General features: G+C 37.8%; 1 protein-coding gene across 2 annotated transcripts in view; it reads right to left on the reverse strand.

Moving 5' to 3' along the window:
• The window catches only part of SYT1 (synaptotagmin 1), a 572761-nt gene that overhangs the window by 188083 nt on the left and 359311 nt on the right, over window positions 1–25367 (reverse strand). The window lies entirely within an intron of this gene.

The raw sequence follows: 25367 nt of genomic DNA on the forward strand, positions 1-25367 counted from the left end.
TCTTAAAAAACACAAGCTTATTCTCATGCATACTGCACAGGTCTTTATGGGTCAACAGGGCCCCTGCTTATTGATGTCATTCAAGAATATGGGTTGATGGAGAAGGCACATTCCCAAAATTGCTGGTTTTTGTTTCAGAAGAAAGAGTATGTTCTGAGTAGTCTCTTATCAGCAGACAAATGTTATAGCCCAGAAGTGACACATGCAACCTCTACTCACAACTAACTTCCCGGAGCTGGTCACACAGCAACACCCACAAGAGGGTAAGGAAGTGCAGTTATGCTGTGTGCCCCAAAGGAGACATGATCAGAAATACTTCTTGAACACTACTAATAATTACTGTATCAGCTTATGATAAGAATCTTACTACAGGCATCAAAGGCATCCAAACTATGATGATGGTAATTAAAATGAATGGATGTTAACTATATACCAGCCATTGTTCTAAGTTTTTTTTTTGTTTTGTTTTGTTTTTTTACAGAGACAGAGAGTGATATAGACACACAGGAATGGAGAGAGATGAGAAGCATCAGTCATTAGTTTTTCATTGCGCATTGCAACACCTTAGTTGTTCATTGATTGTTTTCTCATATGTGCCTTGACCGCGGGCCTTCAGCAAACTGAGTAGCCCAAACTGAGTAGTTGGAGCCAGCGACCTTGGGTTCAAGCTGGCGGGCTTTTGCTCAAACCAGATGAGCCTACGCTCAAGCTGGTGACCTCAGGGTCTCGAACCTGGGTCCTCTGCATCCCAGTCCGACGCTCTTTCCACTGCGCCACCGCCTGGTGAGGCTGTTCTAAGTTTTGATACAAGTTAATGTATTTCATATATGCAAAAGTCTTACAATGTGAGTACTATGCTCATTTTCGAATGAAAAACTGTGTCTCAGAGTTTCTTACTCAAGATCATTTAGTAAGTTAATGTCAGACTCATGATGTTAACTTAGGAAGCTTAGTTGCAAAATCTACATTCTTAACTTCCATATCATTAATCGCTAATAATTTTTCTTTTCAAATATGTACTGCACACACACACATACCTATCTATTATCTATTAATGATCTGTCTTTGGTATGTCTACTGCCTGTCTGTCTATCAAGTTAAGGAAAAATATAAATAGGCAGTGAATATAACACAGTTGTTTGAAAAAATAAAACTTTTATAGAAAATACCTATCAGTTACTACTGAGTAAGCTGGAGCAAGCATATTAGATGAACAAATTTTGAATCAATTTTCCCAATACACAAGAAGTAGTTTTTCTTTTATGTCGCAGAAGAGCAAAGTAAATTTTATATATCACTAAGCCTGAGGCCTCAATCACTAATAGCTTGAGTTCTACTCACCTGGAGCGAGACAAGATTGAGTATACCTTTCAATATCTATGGAAAGAAGTAAATACCTATAGCCCAGAGCTATTCACTTGGTAGATGTTAAATTCTATACATAAATAAATCATATATTTGGAAATGACTGCAGATAGCTATTATCCATAGAAGTGTGACTATACCTAACATATTCTATATTGAATGACTATTTTCTTACTTGTGTTCATTGACTAAATGAAAGGGAATCCAGACTTGTTGTTCCTAGAAGCTTATTTAACTCACATGTTTATTTTCTCTTATCTGAAAAAGTTGTATTTGTTTTCTGGAGAAAGTGACCCTTGCTCAAGACAGCGATCTTCAGTTTCAAGCCAGTGACCTTTGGGCTCAAGCCATTGACCATGGGGTCATGTCTATGATTGCACGATCAAGCCAGCGACCCCTCGCTCAAGCTGAATGAACCTGTGCTCAAGCTGCTGAGCCCGCACTCAAGCTGGATGAGCCCACGCTCAAGCCGAAAACCTCGGGATTTCGAACCTGGGTTCTCCACATTCCAATCTGATGCTTTATGCACTGCGCCACTGCCTGGTCCAGCAAGTTTTGGAGTTTTAATTAAAAAATATCCCCCTTGAGTTCACATCTACTGTTTGGCAAAGTCACAGCAACTCCTCTTTGAAAAACTATTGCTTTGTCATTCTTCATCAAGGTGATTTTGTGTTATTGATCTTGTCTTCCCTTCTTTAAGGAGCCCAAGTGTCAGGTCTGGGAAATAACAACGTTCCATTCCCCCAGGTAATAAGGATTGGTCCATAAAGTGAGTATGGGTTTGAAGTCAGTGTAATAGTAGTCAGACTTGGGACTATGACAAATGCTGGGTCTAGCAAAGGCAACAGAAGGGCAGGATATTTCTATCGTTTTTACTGATACATCTTAACATTTAGAGCAAGGCTGTACACAGTAGGCACTCAATGTGTATTTTTGTTGAATGAGAGAAACCACTTTATGCTGAGCTTCTTACAGTGGTTAAATGTGGTCCTTGAGCTTCCAGACAGACACCAAGTAGAAATGCCTGCCTGAGAGAGAAGTCAAAATAGAAGAAATCTAAACTAATGGTTGCAAAGGAAAAGGACACTGAAAACGAAGATTTCTAGTACTTAGATCTGTGGATGCCAGGGTAGGCAGGTATTTATTTGTTAGTTTCAAGAACTAAAAATTTTACTTACTGTACTTACATAAATTAGAGTTTGGTTTCACCAAAAGATTACTGATAAACATATCAGCCATTTTATTGTGTGAAGACTCTTAGCTCTGGGTTGTCATAACAGAATGACCAAAATTGTATTACCCTAAGTCACTGATTTGAATATTTCATTCATGAATATTGTATTAGAGACTATTGCACCAATAAAAACATCTCCAGAGATATACCACAGTTATGTATGAGAATTACTCTCATTTAAAGTATGTTAAATGACAAAGGAGTTGATATATCTGAGAGTGCTTCAACTTGAGTATTTCAGGGAAGCCCTTGATGGGAGCATTAGGAATATATTTATATACTGGGATTTTACTTATTAATAAAAGTATTGTGAGAACAGAAGCTAATAGTTAAAGGTAATAAGTGCCTGTCAATGGAAGACATGAGAATGTATGTGTTTATTAAATAGTTATACAAAGATGCCTGACTGCCCTTGACTTTGAAACACCTCCCTGAAATCTTAATAACTTATCTATAAAAACCATACACTGGAAAGTCACAGGTGATAAAATAATCAGTAAATTTAATTAGTGTCTTTACTTTCCCTGACCCCTAATGACACTTTGAATTAGAGATATTAGATATTTAATTAAGTAAAATCTCTCCTCTTTTGAAACTCTTGCTGTTATTCTTTGACTTCACAGCTAGAGTACATTGCTGGTTCTGTCACTTTACCCATGTAATGCCCCTAACAAATGAATACTATGTCACCTTTTTACTGAATGCTGATGTTCTAGCCACTGGGCTGGGAAAAAGTGATAGAAACTAAAGCATCATCTTAGTCTTCTAGGAACTCACAGTAGTTGAGGTAAGAGGGAAGAACATTAATGATATGATATAAGGTACAATGAATAATAATTGCTTCTTAGAGGCAAAGGTAGAAAAAAAGAGGAAATTCTGAGAAAGAGTTGAATAATTGGCAATGGCCTCATGAAGGTAGTATCATGGAAAATGTGCAGAATTCACCATGCAGAGCTGATGAAAGAATGACAGCAATACAAACAAAAGAACAAAGGCAGAATATGTACAAGGTTGGAAAAGGAAAGAATATTTTTATGTAGATCTCCTTCTTTCAATTTCTATTTCCATTACCCAAGCAAGGCTCTTCTTACATCTTGCCCAGAATATTTGCGTTACCTCTTAGATGATTGCCTTTCTCCGCTTCTCCCTTCCCTAATTCATTCTGAAATGCATGCCCAGAGAGTCATTGTCAGAAGCTCTGGTCAGGCTGCTTCCCTGCTCAGGTCCCAGGGGAGGCCTGACATTCCAAACCATTCGTGATCATTCTCTTTTACGGACTTACTCCATATTGCTTTATGAAAAACATGCTCTAAACTTTCCTGTGTTTTTTTTATCATTGCTCCTCCATTTTCTCAACTTTCTCTTGGCTTAATGTTATAATCATTTTTGATTGTCATCTTTAACTTTCATGCTCAAAACAGTCCCCATGTTCTAAAATATCTACTGTGTCCAGTACTTTCAAAAAGACCCTCGTCTTTATTTTACTTACTTTTTTTTTTTTTTCAGAGAGAAGCAGGGAGAGAGAGATAGGAACATCAAGCTGCTCCTGTTTGTGCCCTGACTGGGGATCCAACCAGCAAGCTTGTTTCTGGGTAATATTCTTAACCAACTGAGCTAACTGGCCGGGGCCAACTCTCATCTTTTGCAATGGACCACTAATATGTGTTCTGGTCCCCAGAATCTATCCCCTATCAAGACTTTTGCATAATTTCTGTGAAAGATCATTGTCAGTGAAACTGGGAACCAGTAGAAGGTTTTCTCCTGAATTGCTCCTTAGGAAAACTTGTCTTAGTCTTGGTAAGAATTAACTAAATGGCAAAAGATTAGTTTTTATTTTCAGAATCCTTTTCTTCTGTCTTTGAAATTATATTTTTCTTGCCATAAATGTTACCTCTCATAAAATTATGCACAAGAATAAGATGCTCCACTTAAGAAGTCAAAGCAAGGTTAAAAGTTATTTATTTATACTTATGAGTCTTCAAATAGCAAGGTGGTATTTTTTAAGGCCTGGCTTCTACCCAGATATAACAATTTCAGAGCCATTTCTTTGGTGAAAAATTTCATTGCTCATAGGAGATTTTGCAGTCATAGTAACTGTCACTCAGCGGAAACAATTTCTAGGAAGTGCATTCACTTGCTAAGGCTGCCGCCTACTTCATTGGACCAAGTTATAGAATGACACTTCAAAGTGCTCTCTCCTTTTTTTGTCACTGAAAAAACTAAAATGAGAAATCTCAGTTTAGAAATAAAGCTGTTGAAAGTGAAATGAGATGCCCAGTTTCATGAGCTCAACAAGTACTAAAGTTGGCCTGGGAGCAACTTGTGGGGAAAGGTTATTATAGTATAGATCTCTTTCATTTGAGGATCAAATGTTGGTATTTCCTGCATACGTGTACAGGAGATGAAAGTTCCCATGAGGGAAAAATGTTTAAGAGGACTGTGAGGAAAATCATGTATAACAGGGGTCCCCAAACTTTTTACACAGGGGCCAGTTCACTGTCCCTCAGACCGTTGGAGGGCCAGACTATAAAAAAACTATGAACAAATCCCTATGTGTGTGTGGAGTGCAGAGCGCATTCCTAGCAGCTGCGGCTGATGCAATGCTGTGAGAATACTCCAGCTCCCAGAAGCCTCCTGGGCACACCCAGGAAGGAAGCTCACCTGCTAGCATCTTTATTAGTGATTATCCCATTTTGACTCCCCCAAACAAACGCATATATAGAGCAAAGATTCATGATCCTTGAGTTTAGAAATGGGAAAAAGGATGAGATTTTCTGCTCCTAAGTAAGATTCTTGAATTCATTCTTGCTGCACTGATGTTGTTTTAGAATATTCTAATAAATAGAGACACAAGGATCTAACAGGTGCTCTTATCTAATTCACCACAATGTTGTATCAATGTGGAATAAAATGCCCTCTGCCTGATGTTTTGCTCGATACTGAAATGTGAGAAAGCATGTGGTTATACTTGAGTAATTTAAGAAATTGTCTTTAGCAAGTTATAAGAGAAAATAAAGTCATGGAAAATTGAGAAAATGGGGAAAGAATTCTTTTCAATTGTGTAGACAGTTTTAGGAGAAAAGTGGCAAACACCCTGTTTTAGTCATTAAGATTGCTATAACAAAATACCACAGACAGAGTGACTTGTCCAACAACAGAAATTTATTTCTCACAGGAGGCAAGATCAGGGAACAGGCAGATTCTGTGTCTGGTGAGAGCCTGCCTCCTGGTTGTCTTCACTGTGTCCTTACATGGCAGAAGGCACAAGGGAGCTCTTTGGGGCCTTTATAAGGGCAGCAATCTTTCTCATGAGCGCTCCACCCTCGTAACCTACTCACTTCCCAAAGGCCTCACTTTCAAACGCCATCATATTAGGACTAGGTTTCAGCACATCAACTGTGTGAAGGCCCAGGTGTTCAGTCTATAGCACTCTCATATACAAGTTACAAATAAGGACAACACACAGTTCATCTATTAATATTTTGGGAGGAGAGAGCAACTTGTGGTAGTAAAAAGCTTGGATAGATTTGGGACCACCAGGGTTAGGTTGGCATCTTCAGCTGCTATTTAGCAGTTGAATGATGTTGGTTACTAAATTTCCTTAACTTTGACTCCCTTATCTGTAAACTGGGGGTAATATTAGCATCTGTTTCATAGGACTGTTGTAAGGAATAAATGAGACAATGCACAGTGCCTATGGAATTCTGGGCACATGCTCAGCAAGTGCTGGCAGTTAAGACAATTAAGGCACGGTGCAGAAAGCAGTGCTTGTATAAGTTTAGCACATGGGGAAGGTCTTTCTGGGCAAAAGTGCCACTGGTTCAAGTCTTCTGTTTCCTCACATACAGCCATGCCCTGCTTATGGCAGGGACACATCTTAAGAAGTATGTCTCAAAGCAAAGAGTTGTGAATCATTGATTTTGCTTGCTCTACTTTTCATTATACTCTATATATCCCAGCAGTGGTATGCTAGTTCTAAGCCAAGAATGTTTCAAAACAATATTGTAAAGTCTGATTATGAGAAAAGTCATTGCTACCTCATAAGTTGTACTGCATAAGTCATTGGCTTGCATCTTCTGACATATTTTTAACAGCAGTGTGCTGGCTAAAACATCCAAAGAATTGATATATGGAAGAAATGAGAATGTATCTGTTATATGGCTATATGAACAAGCCTGACTGTCCTAGACTTTGGAACAGCCTGAGGGAAGATGATGGAGTGGATAAAATCTCCGACTTTCTTAGCCTCTCAGCACTCTTCTCCTGTCAAGTGAATCTCTCTCCTTGAGGAGTGACCTTGTGCAGAGAAGGAAAGGTGATCTGAGCACTTACTCACGAGGATCCAGGTGATTCTCATGCAATGTGCCCACCATATTCATTTCCAGGAGCTGCTGAAACAAATGATCACAGACAGGGTGGCTTAGTGAAACAGATTTATTCTCTCAGCTTTGGAAGCCAAAAGTCCAAAATCAAGGGGTTGGCAGGACATGCTCTCCTTGAAGGCTGTGGGAAGGAATCTATTCCAGGCCTTTCTTCTAGCTTCCTGTGTTGCTCATAATCCTCAGTGTTTCTGGGTTTGTAGATATGTCACTCCAATCTCTGCCTCTGTTGCCAAGTGATGTTTTCCCAGTTTGTCTCTGCCTCTCTTCTTCTTATTAAGGACATCAGTCATATCAAATTAAGAACTACCCTGCTCCAGTATAGCATTATCTTAACTTGTCAGATGTTTGAAGACCTTATTTCCAAATAAGGTTATATTCTCAGGTACCAGGAATCAGGACTTAAATCTATCTTTCCAGGAGATGCAATTCAATGCACTATACCTGCTCTGTACTTTTGCAATTTAAAACATATATTTTTCATTCCTTAATGTAGGTATATTAGTCTTTCTTTGAACCAACACCACTTCTTTACTCTCTCAGAGAAAATAGAGATGAGAAGCATCAACTCGTAGTTGTGGCTCTTTAGTTGTTCATTGACTGCTTCTCCTACATGCTTTGACGGGGGGGGGGGGGGGCTCCAGCCAAGCCAGTCACCCCTTGCTCAAGCCAATAACCTTGGGCTTAAGCCAGTGACCTTGTGCTTCAAGCCAGTGATCTTTGGGCTTAAGCCAAAAACCACAGGACCATGTCTATGATTCCACACTCAAGCCAGCAACCCCATGCTCAAACTAGTGAGCCTTTGTTCAAGCTGATGACCTTGGGGCTTGAACCTGGGACCTCAGGCCCCAGGTCAACCCTTTATCCACTGCGCTACCACTGGCCAGGCCAACATCACTTATTTTCTATTTAGTTATTTTCTTTTGCTTTCTCAAAACATCAATTATGTTTTGGGAAAAAAAATTCTGCCAATGTGAAAAATCCTCATTAAACAATTCTCCCCTCTGGATTCTGTCCTCATGAGAATTTTCTTACCAATCAAGAGTAGGAAAAACCTAAACTCCTTATAGGACTATGAAGCATAGTAATAGACATGGCTACTGTGTATCAGTGTATAAACCATAGTTACTTGGCTGACATTAATTGTAGTTTAGGATTAAATTGCTTTCTTTTTTAACATTTTATTCCTTTTTGATTTTTATTATTTTTTTATTTTTATTTATTGAGTTTAGCAAGAGAGGAAAGGAGAGAGAGACAGGAACATGTATCTATTTCTGTGTGTGTCCTGACCAGGGATCAAACCGGCAACCTCCGCACTTGAGGATGATGCTCTAACATACTGAACTATCTGGCCAGGGCACTTTTCAAAACAAGTAAACAATGAGTTTTCCCTCTCAGTTTATAGTTAAAATGAAGTTTTCATTGCTAGGATCTAAAAAATAATTTGTTTTTATAGTAAGATTCTGAATATTTTTGAAAAGTCACATTAGCTGGAGAGATACTAGTTTCAGGAATTATGAGAGGCTAATCTCATTTGTGCTTGAAACAACTTTTAGAATGTGAGGTATACTTTAAGTTTTTTGGAGGTTTTTATCAATACATTCTCCACCCCCATTTTAAGTATTCTCCTTCATACTTTTATTCATATGCGTATTTCTTACAAAGGAGGTATCAGAAATGTGTAATACATAATCATTTTAAAACATGGTATGTCAAACTTACTATTTCTAATCATATTGAGTATAGCTTATCGTAGCTCACAATTCAACTGTATTATCTGAGTTCATACTAAGAAGAGAAACTCCACTTCTTCTTACCCAATTTTTTTAAAGTAAATGTTTAAAATTGGAACAGCATCTCCCACCTAGGACCTATTGTATTTTCATACACATCTGAAACTCGTTGAATAGTACTAATCACCATTACCAAAATATAACCTTGGAGGATTTGCTAGGCTGAGTTATAATAGGCGGCTTTAGCATTCACAGTCTCTCTGACATTGCTCAGACGCCAAAGAATCAGACGTGTAATATCTCACCACTAAAACTGAGCTGCTGCTAACCCTGTGAAAATATATGCTATTAGGGGTTATGATGAAGTGGCACCCAAAATAGGAACAAAATGAGAATGAGTGGTGCTGCTTTTCAGTACAAATGTTCTCGATTTTGTTAAAAAAAATTAACCATACATAGTACAAATTGGCATTAGTTAGAGAAAAGAACATCTCTATTGCCTTTTAAGTAAGAATTTTTTGGCTCTCTCCAACAAGCTCTCTTTGCCTTTCCATGTCTGGAGTAGGCAGAATTCTAAGATGGCTCCCAGGACCCCCCACCCCCTCAGCATCCCTCGTGTACACATCTCATGTAATCCCGTCCTTAAGCGTGAGCAGAACCTGAGGTACGGTTACTTTATATTGCAAGGGTGAAGGGGATCTTGACAATATGTGAAAAGTTTCAAATCAGTAAATTCTGAATTAATCAAAAAGTGAGATTATTCTGGGTATGACTGACTTAACCAGGTGAAAGCCCTCCAAGAGGGAATTGGCTTTTCCTGGGTTGACAGAGAGGTTCTCCTGGGAGTCCTAAGGAAGCGAACTGCCACGTTGTGGAAAACTGTCAATGACAGCGGTGCCTCTAGGAACTGAGGCTCCCAGTCCTGCAAATGCAAGGAACTGAATTTCTGCCCAGAAGCTGAAGGAACTGGGAAGAGGGTCCTGAGTCCCTCCTCCAGTCCAGCTGACACATTAACTGCAATCTTGTGAGTCCCTGACCAGAGGACTCAGCTAAACTCTGTCTGGATCCTTGACATGCAGAAACTGTGAGGTGATAAATGGGTATTGTTTTAAGCCACTGTGTTTGTTGTAAGCTTCTGTGCAGCAGTAAAATTCTAGTATCTCTCCACAAAGCAATGTTTGGCATGTTTATATAACAGTGAAACAGTTTCCAAAGTTAATTCAGTAAGTAATTATTTAGTGTGTACTCCAAAGGAGCAATATATAGCATATGAGAATGTCCATCTCTGTTTCTAAATAATTTAGGCTAATCTGGAAGGATAAGATGAATAGTTCTAACATGAAATTGGCAAGCACCATAAGCATGAGGCCTGTGGAAGGTCCAAGGACAGGGAGACCAATCATGGAAGCAGGAAAAATAGTGAAATTATATTGTTTTTTAAGATTTTTTAATTTGTTTATTTTTTTTAGAGAGGGGGAGAGAGAGAGTGAGTGAGAGAGAGAGAAGGGGAAAAGAGCAGGAAGCATCAACTCCCATATGTGCCTTGACTGGGCAAGCCCAGGGTTTTTCAAACTGGCGACCTCAGCATTCCAGGTCAACGCTATCCACTGTGCCACCACCACAGGTCAGGCTACAACAATATTGTTATGTGGTCTCAGCACCACTTTAGAGTCAAAGTGAATGAGTCCTTTGTGTCTGAAAGAGTTTCTAACATTCACGTTCTCAGTGGACTGTCAGCAACTTTCTCTGTCCCAGGTTCTCAACTAAGTTCTGTTGTGAAAGGTAGGAGAGAACTGTGAGAACAGCAGGGGTGTGGATAGGTGGTGGCAGTCAGAAGTAGCCAGGAAAGAGTTAGCTTTGCCTGTGGTAATGACAACTTATTTCCCTTTCATCTCATCCTGTAACTACCTCAGCACTTATCCAATTTCCCTTCATCCTGTTAAGTGCTTGAGCTATAATTCTGTTTGTACTCTCAGGGGAAAGAACAGTTAACACTCACTGCCTTCACTTTCTCATTCCGTTTTCAATTCCTCAGTCCTCACCTCACAGCCTGTAAGAGGGCTTTGGATTCCATCTTTCTATAAAACAAGGCTTTCCAAGGTCAATAAAGAGCACTAAATCCACTGGCCTTTCCTCGGGCACAATTTTTCACGATTTACTTGCAGCACTTGCCATTCTTGGATGCTTATATTGATAATTATTTCCTCTCATAGGTCAAAGAAAGAAAGAAAAATTAGCTGTATCACACTCTGTTCCTTAAGTCCCATAAAGGCTCATTACATTTTACAGAACAAAGTATGACCTGCTTAGCAAAGTATTAAATGTTCTCAAAATTGGGGTCACATACTTTCTCTTCCAACCATGTCATTAAATGTAACCTGCAATCCAATCACACCAACCAAATTGTTAACCATAAAACTCTGGGATGGTATTCACAGTTCATGTTCAACAGCTCATGTTATTCAGTATAGAAGGCCTTCCTATCAATTCTTTGTTTAGGCAAATCCTTCTCTGCTTCAAAGCAAACTCAAGGCCACCTGTTTCTCAGCTCCTTCTGTAATCCATTTCCGCCTCTTTTGTGCTTTGATTACTTGTACCTCTCTCTAATACTTATTTCATTATGTCCTATACGGAAGTATATTTTGCTTAACATGTTTGAGATGCTCTACTCCCTATAAAATTGGGTTCATAACTATAATATATGTCAAACAGGATTCTTATGAGGGGTAAATGATGAAATCATAATTCAATATATAGTACTAATCACTCAGAAAATATTGATAATGGTGATGATGATATCTGCTCTCTCCCACTAGACTGGAAATACCCTAAAGACAGATCATATACTTTAACTATTTTTCCCAAACTTCAAACAGGACATTCAATCATTATTTTTTTAATCAAATTGGCTATTGTTTCTCAAATACTCCTTTTACTTAGCTTCCATGACACTGTCTCCTGCTTTACCCACTGTTCTCTGACAGCTCATATATCTTTTCATCCATTAGTCATTCATGAATTAATTTAAAGAGTTTATCATTGATGCTTTCTCCCCCTGCCCCCATATATTCTTACTAATGACAATTGTCCACATTCACAGTCTAAATTTACATGTGGTCAATTCCCAAACCTCAGTGTCCAAAGCTGAACTTTCTTTTGCATTCCCCATTCCTGATAAGGCATAACCCTGAATTGGTTACCCAGCTTCTCTGGAATTATTTCTTATTTTCTTTTTTCCTAAACACCTTCAGATCCAGCTGAGTGCTTGTCAACTGCATGTTCACAGAGCCTGTCTCATCAGTGCTTTCCTTTCCAAGAAATTTAGGCTTTCATTATCTCCATGGTTCCTTCAATTACCTCTTTCATGCTCTGTCCCTCACTCCTGGCTCTCCCATTGCTATCTATCCTACAAACACACTTCTGCCAAACTATAATTAGGTTACTTCCATGTTTAAATATTCTGAATGGTTCCTGGCTCCTCTTTAACTATTAAATAAAGTCTAAACTCCTTAGCTTGATATTGATGGCCCTCTCTAACCTAATTCCAAATTACATTTTCAGTCTCATCCTTGATGACTCTTCTATATATTTGAATCTCAGCATGCATCACTGTTTTATATTATTATTGTTTCTCTGCATATCTCCTCTCTCCTATTAGATTATAATAATGGTAACTTACTTTATTTTCTATTCTATCACTAAGCCATTAATCCATGCCACATACATTTATTGACTGCCCACTCTTTGTAAGGCATATAGCATGTGTCTGAGGTATGAAAGAATGGGTCAAACTCCAAGGCTATCTTCTAAGACCTTAAAGTCTAGTAAGAGTAATGAGATATGAGCATCATAACACTATGTGGTAGAAGATAAGTATATTAAAAGAGAAATAATGGATATTTGGGAGAACATTATAGAAGAGCTCATATTTGAGTTGAGCCTTAATCATTCAGGATAGGAAGGCTTGGATAGAAAGAGATGGGGTAATGGCATTTCATATGTAGGAAAACCATGAACAAAAGTATAAAGGCAGAAAATAGGTGTCTCTCTGGAACAGTGAATAAATAGTTCACATCAGAGAAGCAGAAATGAGAGAGGAAAGGAAGATCAGGGCTAGACTAAAGAAGGTCTTGGATGACAAAAAAAAGAAGTTCAAAAGTCAACTGGAAGGGTACTGAAGTTTTTGACCAAGGGACTTGCATGTTCAGAGCTGAGTTTCAGGAAGAATCATCTGAAAGATTTATACATAATGAACTGACCAACAGTGGAAAATGTTTGTGGGAAGGCCTCTCAGGGGGCTATAATAGCTGTAATATAGATGAGAGCCCAAATAGAGCAGTGGCACTGGGGATAAAAAGCAGAGGGAGGACCAAGAGTGAGGTGATAGTGCTTTTTAACTAGTTGAGCAATGGGGACAAAAGTTGGGAAGAATCAAATATTATGCGACGGTGTCAAGCTTTAGGGTAGAGAAGTGTGTGTTTGGGGAAAAAGAAGGTGAGTTTAGTTTTGAATATGTGGAATTTCAATCATAAATGGCATATACAGTTGAATTCATCTTAAAAAGAGCTTTCAAATGGAATTTATTGTAGGGAAATTTGCATTTCCCTAATGACTAAAAATGTTGAACATCTTTATGTGAATTTGTTAGACTTGTGTTTATTCTTTTATTCAGTGTCTGTTCAAAGTTTTTGGTCATTTTTGTATATGTTTGTAAAGTGTTTTATATACATATTCTGGAAATAATTTATTTGTCAAATATATGTCTTGCATGTATTCTCTCCCAATTGGCAAGTTGCATTTTTTATTTTCATTTTTTTATTTTACTATTATTTTTTAAAGATTTTATTTATCCCATTTAGTGAGAGAAGAAAGAGAGAGAGAATAGAGAGATAGAAAAGGCAGGGGAGAGGAACGGGAAGCACTAATTTGCTATTGCTTCCTTACGTGCCTTGACCAGGCAAGCCTGCGGTTTTGAACCAATGATCTCTGCATTCCAGGTGGATGCCTTATCCATTGTGCCACCCCAGGTCAGGCTGCGTTTTTTTTTTTTTAATTAAAAAAAAAATTTTTTTTTAATTTTTCTGAAGCTAGAAACCGGGAGAGACAGTCAGACTCCCGCATGCGCCGGACCGGGATCCACCCGGCACGCCCACCAGGGGGGGTGCTCTGCCCACCAGGGGGCGATGCTCTGCCCCTCCGAGGCGTCGCTCTGCTGCGACCAGAGCCACTCCAGCGTCTGGGGCAGAGGCCAAGGAGCCATCCCCAGCGCCCGGGCCATCTTTGCTCCAATGGAGCCCTGGCTGCAGGAGGGGAAGAGAGAGACAGAGAGGAAGGAGAGGGGGAGGGGTGGAGAAGCAAATGGGCGCTTCTCCTGTGTGCCCTGGCCGGGAATCAAACCCGGGACTTCTGCACGCCAGGCCAATGCTCTACCACTGAGCCAACCGGCCAGGGCCTTTTTTTATTTTCTTAAAGTAGCATTTTGAAAGTATAAATCTTTACTTTTGAAAAAGTCTAATTTATCAACTTTTCTCTTTAGAATTAATTTTTTAAATGTCCTTTTAAGAAAACTTTTGCCTACATCAAGGTTATGAAATTACTCCTGTGCTTTCTGCTAGACAGTTTACAACTTTAACATGGCAGAAACATGAAACAACTAGAAGTCTCCTACACATTGCTGGTGTGATATAATAATATGAATAGTTTAGAAAATCAGTTTGATAGTTTTTAAATATAAAATTAAAAAAGAAAAATACCACCTAGCAGTTCTACACTTTGGTACTTCCCAAGAAAAATGAAAACATCTATATCAATCAAAAACTTGTACACAAATATTTATAGCAGCTTTAATCTTAAGAGCCTCAAACTGAAAACAACTTAATTGTCCAACAGATAAGCAAACTGTGAGTATCCATACAATGCAATATTAATTAGCTAAAAGAAGGAATGAACTATTGATATATACAAGAACATGAATGGATTTCAGAAACGTTATGTTTAATGAAAGAAACCAGACAAAAAAAATGACATATGCATGATTCCACGTTTATGCAATGCTAGGGCAGTCAAAAGTGATTTATAGTGATAGAAAACATATCAGTCACTGCCTAAAACTGTGCAGGGACCCAGGAAAAAGAACTATAGACAAATTTTTGGAGTGATGATTACATTGTATACATTTGTTGAAATGCACAGAACTATACATTTACAATGGGTGCATCTTATTGTATATAAACTATTCCTTAATAAAGTTAATCTATCAAGATAGGGTTGGGAGCTCAATAGAGACATCAAGGCTAGAGATTGAGTTTTCAGTATGTTTTACATAAAGATAGGATGGGATTTCCTGAAATTATAAGGAAATAGAGGAAGAAGAATGTCCAGAAACAAAGCCTTAGAAAATACCTGCCTGTCAGTGATTGGAGGAGGCAGAGAGAAAGAGGAGGAACACTCAGAAAGAAAGGAAGGCAATTAGAGTTCAGAGTAGCAGAAAGGAAGGGAGAAGAGAGTATTAATAAGGGTAAGGTACATGGCATTGCTGGTGCATAAGGATCCCAGCGTCCCTGACTGAGTAAACGGCCAGGTAATCCAGATAGAATCAAAGGTGCATAAGCTCCCAAGGAAAGTAAAAGCAGCAGAACTTTGGGAAACTGTATGTTTCCTATAACTGAAAACTAGTACATTGTGGACATCCTCAACTTTCAGAAAGATGATTCAATTCAAGCTCCTCTGAAGGTAACTGTCAGTAGCATTGCTGTTAGAGCTGAAGGCTACTTAATGCAAAAGAGGAAAATAGATTTCTACTGATGAGGACGAGAAAGGCAGCCAGGTAAATCGCATTAGAGCCACATTAGCAGTTATGGAAAAGAAAGGTGCATGGATGACAGCAGCTGTGGAAGGGTGAGGTGACATGGAACAGTTTCAATCAGAGTGGGCAGACGATTGCTGGTCAGGGCATTTTGAGGCAGCACTTCAAATGACAGTCACAGTGGTGGCGTTATCGGCAACAATAGCCCCTGAAAGACTAAACTGTCGCCCTTGGTGTGGCTGATAAGGCAAAATAGAGAAATTCATACAAGTTTTCTATAAACATCCACTCACTAAAGAAAACCTCACAAAAGTGCCCATTGAGGGACACAATGCACCCAGGGGACTGAACTCTCTCAGTGACAGCACAGGAAACTGGCCTGTACTGTGCAGCAATTGTCACAAGAGTTCATCTTGTTTCCTGGGCATTCTAATAAAATACATTATTTTTAAAACTAAAAGATGAAACTGGTACTAAGTCCCAGTTCTCCACCTGCAGAAAAATGCTTGTGGGGAGAACTGTTTGCCCCGAGGACCAGTTTGGTTGCTGCTTGTATCTCTATGAGTCAGACTGAGAATAAAACAAACAAGGAAAATTTTTGTTCAGCACTGGCAACGAGGAAGGAAACAGAACAGAAGATGACAGAGCTCAAGAAAGGGCAAGAGAAAAATAAAAGGAGAGGGGAAAAGGGAAAAGGTTGGCTGTGTAACCCCGAGTGGCTGAGGGGGAGCCAGATGGCTGTGGAAGGTGCTCACCCGAGCCCAGTGTGATTTCTCCTTAGATTATTATTCTCACCTGTTTCCAGGAAGAGCCATTTGGGAGCTAGCTTGCTTTCTTTTCTTTCTTTCTTTCTTTCTTTCTTTCTTTCTTTCTTTCTTTCTTTCTTTCTTTCTTTCTTTCTTTCTTTCTTTCTTTCTTTCTTCCTTCCTTCCTTCCTTCCTTCCTTCCTTCCTTCCTTCCTTCCTTCCTTCCTTCCTTCCTTCCTTCCTCCCTCCCTCCCTCCCTCCCTCCCTCCCTCCCTCCCTCCCTTTCTTTCTTTCGTTCTTTCTTTCTTTCTTTCTTTCTTTCTTTCTTTCTTTCTTTCTTTCTTTCTTTTTAACTGAGATATAATTGACATATAATTACAGGGGTGGGCAAAAGTAGGTTTATAGTTGTTTGCATGGAAAATCATAATTAATAAAAAATAATACAGTAATAAACTGTTTTGTGTACTCACAACTGTCAACCTGCTTTTACCCACCCCTATATATTAGTTTCAGGTCTATAACAATGATTTCATATTTGTATACACTGCAAAATGATCATCATAATAAGTCCAGTTAACATTCATCACCCCACGTAGTTAAAAATATATATTTTTTGTGATGAGAAATTTTTAAGATCTACTTACTCTCTTGGCAACATTGAAATATACAAGACAGTGTCAACTATAGTCACATGCTACAACCTCAAGACTTACGTATGACTGGAAGTTTGCTCCTTATGAACCCCTACACCTCTCTCTCTCTCTCTCTCTCTCTCTCTCTCTCTCATACACACACACACACACACACACACACACACACACACACACACACACACTCCCTGCTGCTGGCAACCTGCAATCTATTTTCTATATCTAAGAGTGGAAGCCTTTTCTTGGTAATACGATTATTAGGATCTTTTGAGGAAAAGTGTAATAATAATTCTGCTCACTATGAGCCAGATTTTGTGCTGGGGCTGGAGACACAGAGATGAAAAAGACAGTGTTCTGATCTTGTGTTGACTGGGTGGTATTAGGAGAGAAAATACAAACAGATAAGTAAAATAAAAGGTAAAAATTATAAACATTGGTCAACTAGAGACTTACTACAGAGAGACAGTTCCTGATTAGATTAGGAGGTTATTAACATGAGGACAGGAAGACCTTTTAAAAAGAGAGTTCTGAAGGATAATTAGAGACTATCTGAATAGACAAGCGGTGGCGAGCAAGAAGTTCCAGGCACAGGAGAGAGTTTGTGCAAGACTTGGAAACACGGGACACTTTGGATAACAAATTCAGTTACTTCTAGAGTTTTTGTCCCGCTGAAGCAGACTGTGGGAGGGCAAATAGTTGTAGGTGAGGCTGTGACTCATAAAAGAACCATACCAAATAATCTCATCAAAAGCCATTGGTGTCCTGCTAAGATGTTTTAATTTAAAGGCTCTTCTGGCAGAAAAATTCTTGAGTCTGTGATGCGATTGAGGCCCAGAAACAAGTTAAAAGTATGCACTTTGGTTTAGTACCTAAGCGTGGTGTGCACAGCCTAGCACATAGTAGGTGCTAGATATATGCATTGGAAGCTTGAACTTCGAACATAGCCAACATTATATTCCAGACATTATTTTGATCACTTTATACATATCAGTACTTTACTGCTTATACCTTTCCAGAGGTAGAGTACTATTATGACTCTTGTTTTACAGAGAGAGCAAATAGGTTATACAATACTGATGGCGTGAGTGATTAACACAGCATTCTGGACAAAGGACAGGGCTACTGATGTGCATCAGAGAATTTAGGCATTAATATTTACATGTTATAGCAGGAATGTGTTTAATCCACTGGAACAGTTTACTGATTTTAAAGAATCTTATCCTAGTCTTATGAAAAGCAAATTATTACAATAGAATTTCACGTTCAAAGCACTGAGCAATATAACTCAGTAAATTAAAGTTGATTACCCTGTGATCTGGGATCTTTTCTAAGTTTCTGTGGACAGTACACACTAGTCTCAGGAAATGAAATATTTAACAGTCAAATCTATCTCTATTATTTGTAGTACCATTTCTCTTCATTTTGTTTTTACTTGTATGTGTAAAAAGCTTGAATGAGAAAAGGGAAAGGGCTCAAGCACTTCTGCAATTCCTCCAGGACAGCAGTTTCAATGAAACTGTGGCTGGGTGAGGAAACCTTTAAATGGGCCTAATCTTTATTTCAAAGTTCTCTAAATTCCCTTAAAAGTTGGACTGAAGAGCCGTAGATTCAGAAGGTATCCAGTTCAATCCCTTTGTTATAATACTCTCAAATGAAAATCAAAACAAAGAAAAATAAAGCCAGGTGCTAAAAATATAATAGTACCTCACATAATTTCCCTCTGGTTTCCACTTCTAAATTCTTTATCCAATTTAATAGAAACTGGCACAAACCTGACAGGTTGGCAATGCGATAAAAGGTCTAAAGAGTCATTAGAGTGAAGAGAAAACAGCTTTTTAAAATTCTGCTTTCTTTATAGATTTGCATTTTCAGTTAGTTAAAAGGTAGCCTATATTTTGACCTGCAGCTGTGGTGAGGAATAGAGGTTTAATATAATTTTAAAATATATTTATATGTCTGTACAGTTTTAGCCAGGTAATTCCTAAACTATTTTTTTTAATACTTGTCTAAAATGTGCTTCACTCCTTTGTTTTTCTCAGGTGTGTTTGCTTAGTATCTTTGAAATGCTAAGGGAGTGCAGCTAAATAAGGTTTAGAAACTTCCCTGAGATCTTAATTCACTTGGTGGCTTTATGTGTTTACCGTTACTCAGTATTACCAATGCTTTAGAAGTTTATAAAATCTCTCAACACTAGTTCATTTTACAAGCATGGATCTTGGGGGAATTTTCTGCATAATAGTGTTTCAAGAAGGAAACAAAATTCAAGGACACATTTAAACAACCTTCTTGAGATCCAACATCAGTAACATGTACTTTTTCTTAGATTCTCACATTGAATATAAAATGTTGATAGGGTCATATTGCACACTTGTTCTTTAAAATCAGTATTATCCACAGTGCCTCAGTTTACAACAAATATGTTTTATATTCCCCTAACTCTCTCATAGTATAAATAATAAATAATACAACATACTTGCATGTGTAAGTTTCACAAATCAACAAAATGTGCTAACTATAATATAAAAGAAATAAAAATAACTTATAATAAAATTATTTGTATTTCAGTATAGAAATTTTCAGGTACAATTATACAAAAGACAATGAAGTAATCAAATGCTTGCAACCACTAAAAGGGATATTTAGATTTAGAGAAGTAAGACAATTAGAAGAGTTTCAAAAAGTAAGGGGAAAAATGAAAGATCAGAGGTTAAATAAACATTAGAATCAAAGCTAGAATATCCAGTTCATGTCAGAGATATGCAAAAATATTTTGTGTTTATATGACAAATACTTTTAGGTTCAGATGATTATTTATAGGGTTTCTCTCTACATGCATGTTCCATGAGATTTTGAAATTCATGCAGAATGTGGGGCAATATTTCATAGTGTGGGCCAATGGCTTCTAAAGGCCAGTAGCTGCCTCTCATGCCCTTAGGTTAGCATACTAAAAATGGCCCAGCAAATACAACATACTATTTTGAGCAGTGTCAATTCTATTAAGAACGAAACTGATTTTCTGCCATAGAAGTTTTTAATTATAACTCTTAACCACACACACACACACACACACACACACACATGTACACACACGCATGTACACACAACACACAGTGTTCACATACACACACATATATTTCCCTATATTTTAAATCAAAATTAAACTTGAATAGAAGATGAAAGAAATAAGCTAAAATAGAATGTTTACTGAATGTAAGCATGAATCACTACACTGTGCTGTGATGAACTGCACCTTATCTCTAAGTGTCCTTGTCCCAAATAGGTTCCTTCAGCATTGCATTTATGAAGTCACTCAATACTACTAAGCACTTGTTCTGAAGATAAAACTTATTAGTATTGCAACTTTTTCTTCTTAAAGTATTTCAACTTAAAGAGGTTAACAATGAATAATGTCACTTAACATTTTAGCCAATGTTTCCTGAAGTGAGAAGAACCGAGTCAACAGGTGATCGCTGGAGATGAGTCATATACAGAGTCCATTTATATAAAGAAACAAAATGTAGCTCTTGGTATTTAGGTAGTAATGGGCTATTCACATGCCAGTCTAACAGAGAGAGTGCAAATGCAGAAACATAAAGTGAGTAAGTACTTGTCCTTAAAGCAGATAATGCAATGACAGATTCTGAATTAGTATTAAACTTGTGTTCTGAGTATTCAGTAATTTGAAACAAATATCAAAAGATGAATATTACATAACAAACAATCCTCTGAATGGACACATAGAACTCTGTTTCAAGCCAGGAATGATAAGGAAAGGTAGAGGTCATTCTCAGCCTCTGGGATATTCTGCAAAGGCATAATTAAAAAAAAAAGTGAAGTATTTCCTGAAATACTCCTGAACCTACAACCTAACCATGTGTAACTTCCTTGGACAAGTCATTTACCTTACTAAGCTTTAGCCTTCTTTTCTGTAAAATGGGGATAATAATTGTTCTCATCTAATAGAGCTTTTGTAAGGCAGAACTGAGGTTGATTTTAAAGAATGCACAGTATATACTTCCATTACAATAATCATTGTAATTATTTACATGCTATGGATTACTGTATGTTCTGAAGGGCTCTCTTCATATGTTTCTTGACATATGAGAATGACTTTATGCTCATTCTGCAGCCACATGAGGGAAAACAGAGTTATTGGACTGTATTATTCCTCACCACTGAATATTACTTGTGCCATATTTAACAAACTATATTACTACTGGCTGTTGAATTTCATTGGCAGTTGTTGGGAGAGAGAATACGGATATATTTCCTACTTCTTCAGACCACTGCTTTCAAATTGTGTTCCATACTTTCAGGTGTCTTTAGAGCTGCTCATGGGGGTATCTAGGAAGAGTGAGTGAGAAAGACACCTTTAACTTACCACAGTGGCTCTGTTTTGTTTTATATAGGTTTTTTTTTTCATTTGAATAAATAGAGCCTTGGATGAAAAGATTTGAAGACTGTTGATTTGGAGATCCATTTATCTAAGCATGGCACAAGAAATATAATATTTGGTCTAATGTTAACATTTCTAATATGGTATTATCTGTTCAGTTGTTTCTACCATGGTGTTTGAGACTTTCAAATATAAAGGATACAAATACGTATAAGAAATTGTTCCTGCCTGTAAGGAATTTATATCTTGGTGAGAAGGGCAGGCAAAACCAGACCAAAAAAAAAAAAAGTAAAACCTGATATGCAAGATATTTAAAAAAGAGCTATGAAAGGTTGGAGGAAGGCTCGAGTAATTCTGACTTTGGAAATTATGGAACTTCTCTTCTAGGTGAACATTTGAACTGTTTCTTAAGTCAAAACAAAAACAAAAAAAGGAAAAGAAAGTGCCAGGGATAATGGGAAAGGGGGTTCAGAAAGAGAGAAGCACGAGAGAGGACACTGGAGTGTGCAAGTGCTGGCTGGTTTTGAGAAGTTTTTCAGTAGGAGAATGAACAGGACTTCCATGAGGGCAGTAATGGAACTGGAGATGAGATATATGAAAAATAATAGTGAGCATTCTCATCCAAATGGCTGGGTGAATGAGAGCTCCTAGGGAGAGCACACAGGATACAAATGGAAAAGGATTAAAAATGTGACCTTGTTAACAAGGACTTCTACCACTTCAGGGAAGGACCGACAATGAAAAGGGAGGGCCAGTCATAAAAGAGAATATGGAGGAAAGGAAAGAGGATGAGGAAATGGGAGGATAGTCCTGGAAATCAAGAGTTTTCAGATGGTGGCATCTGACAGTGATGACAATGCAGCAATATCTGAACAAATGAACATTGATAATAACCCCCATAACTGTGCATCAAGAAGTACCTGGTGACTTAAAGCAATTTGAACAGTACTTGAAGGATGAACATCAGAATGGAAGGAGCTGAGTTGTTAATGGCAGTTGAAGAAACAGATATCAGGATATAGGTTATGTTTTTTAATCACTTTGTGTAGATATGAAGGAGAAAGAGATGGTAGTTGACAGAGGAGGTAGGGTAAGAAGAAAAGTTTAGAGAATGAAAGAGGAAAACTGACATATCTTAAGCACTTAGTGTATATGGAATTTCATTAGGCATTTTTCAGCGATGTGAACCTTGTGTATGAGCAAAAGGAATAGGTAAGGTAAGGCAATGAGATTACAGGAGTTTGTTTTTCTTCTTAAGGGAAATTAGAGGAGATGATGGGAATAGGAAAACATGGAGAGGGAATTTGTCTTTCACCTTTCCTAAAACAAGCATTGTTGGAATGGGTTATGGGTTTAAAGAATGCAATGCATGTGTATTTGGCATAAAAATTTCTGAGATTTTCTTAGTTTGGGTGTCTGTCTGACCTGTATAGAGGGCTTTTATACAATAGAAATAGACTTGTTAAAAATGACAGCTTAAGTTTAATAATAGCTAACATTTATAAAATGCTTTCTCTGTGCCAGACACTCTGCTAAGCACTTTATACGCAATGATGTCTCTACACAACAAGCCTATGATGAAGATATATTTGTCCCCATTTTATACAGGAATAAACTGATACACAGAAATATTAAGTAACATTCCTGAGGTCACAGAGCTTGTGTGTGGTAAAGTTAAGATTTGAACCCATGCAGTCTATGACTAGAGTTTGTGGTTTTAATCCCTATGTGAAACTGTCTGTTCAATAGTATTTTTGCATAAATTATGTAACTACCTCTAGTCCACATGCTTTTTTTTTGGACTAAGATTCAGTTCTGGCTACCTGGTGTTCTGCTGTGTTTAAGGAAAGGGTGCATTCAACTTCAAGAAGCTCATGAATATCAAAACCTAATCACAGCTATTTGGATGACATGAGTTCATGCTTTACAAATCAACCATGACCCTACTCATATTAAAATCAAAGTTGCAAAATAAAGGAACATTCTGAGAAACCTTGTCTGCTTCATTTAGATAACAGTGTGCAGAAAGATAAAAATGCTCAGCATTTACCATTTCCTTTTCCTTTTCTTTATTTTAAGCCCCATGGTGTTATGGATGATATCATCAGGCAGTTTGGTTTGAATGTGTTCCATGCTGGACTGTGCAGATTACCCAACTAATGACTACACACTCCTTGCCATTGTGACACCGCTCTTCTCACAAGTAGGAATTTCAAGTGACAGACTAAAGCTGTTTGCTATCAATTTTGCAAAAAAGCACATCTGCCAGATAACTAAGATTTAGTTCACAGACTGAAATTGATTAATATTCTAATTTGTTACCTGTCATTAGCGCAACGCTATATTATGCCAAGTCAAAAGTGTCCACCTTTATATAACATATGCTCCTAAAGGAATTTGATTTTAGGGATATAGTTATGTTTAGTGTTGTTCTCTGTATATAAATCCCATTAGAAAATTTAGTTACACCGGCAGTAAAATTGAAGTCGATTAAAATGAAAGTGTGAAATATGCAGTTACATATTTTTAATGCAAATGCACGGCTGTACCTTGGATACAGTTTTATTAACACTTATTTACCATTCCCCTTAAAAAGTTTAGGTGTTTCGTTTGCTTTTTCCTATTAAATTAAAGCCTAAGCTAGTAATATAATATCTCTATAAGGTGTTACCCAGATCCTCTGACTGTCTGTTATTTTAGGTTGCTGGACAAAAGCAAATCTCCCTAGAGGAGAAGACTGATTACCGTGGTCTCATTTCCAGTGCTCACAAGAATGGGACAATGACTTGGGGAGGAATGAAATAAAGTCAGGCAAGGGAAAGAAAAGAAAGAAGGGAGAGTTTCATAGATAATAATTTTTCCAGCTGATTACTTTCTTACAAGGAAGAAAACATAAATACCTGGCTCTGAGTGGGAAAGGCTAAAAATGATTGAAATGATGTTTTTCTTAGTATTATAAATTTTAAAGTTTTAATATGCTTTAATTTTTCAGCATCTTAAGGCCTCAAAAACTAAGAGGGGTATTTCAGGATATAAGCTAAATGGAAATTTATTCATTTATTCAACAACAGATACTGAGTACCTCCTATATAACAAGTACCACTAAGGATATAACTATGCAAAAGCAGACCCATCTTTTTGCCTTCATGGAGCTTACATTATTTTGGAGAGGACCAAAATGATTTTAAAACAAAAAATAAAATACATAGCATTACATATGGTACTAAGAAATATGGTGAGAAATAAAAAAGCCAGAAAAGGGCAGGGAATGCTGGCTAAGACAGGGCGAAATCGATGGGTCATAATTTTAAATGGCATGGTTGGAGAAGTTCTAGTTTGGGCAAAGGCCTAAAGGGGTTGAGAGAATGATTTATGTGGGTACATGGGGGACATTCAACCCGTGGTAGTTATCAACATTGCCATACCTCTCATATTGTTTACTCCTCCAAAGAACAAGATGGTACTGAAGACAAGGCAGAATATGTATTTGATCTGGTTGTTCATTGCTTTCTCTGCTACCCTATGACACACTTTTTAAAGCAAACATCTCGTTAAAATATTCAAGTGAGACTTTGCTTCTGTGATATATGTATTTGGTTTCTGCTATATACTATAGTATGAGCTCTGAGTTTTATTGAAAGTATCTGGATCAGTCCATGAGCTCAGCAGCAGAGAAAGGAAGAGAACTGGGAGCCTGCAGTTCCCAGTGTTGGGCTCTGACTATGGGACTGTCTCCATCTCCATCTATACCGGGTTATGGGTCTATTTACTAAACATGATAACTACTGACAACTGTGCTAAGAGTGTCTCTCAGATGAACTTGAATTTGTTAAAAGAGGACAGACAGGTCGACAAATTGTTAATTAAGGGATAAGAAGTTGATTCTTTGTATTTTTTTCATTCAGTTTCTCAATGTCCTTAGAGAATAATTCTCTACAAATCTCTCATCTGGTTTATTGCTACAGCCTACTTTACCTTCTGGCCTTGACCCTCTAAGCACATTTTTGACAAAATAGCAAGAGTGATTTTAAAGAAAAACCTAAGTCAGATCCTGGGACA

This window comes from Saccopteryx leptura, chromosome 2, assembly GCF_036850995.1.
Source record: "Saccopteryx leptura isolate mSacLep1 chromosome 2, mSacLep1_pri_phased_curated, whole genome shotgun sequence".
Taxonomy (NCBI): Eukaryota; Metazoa; Chordata; class Mammalia; order Chiroptera; family Emballonuridae; genus Saccopteryx; species Saccopteryx leptura.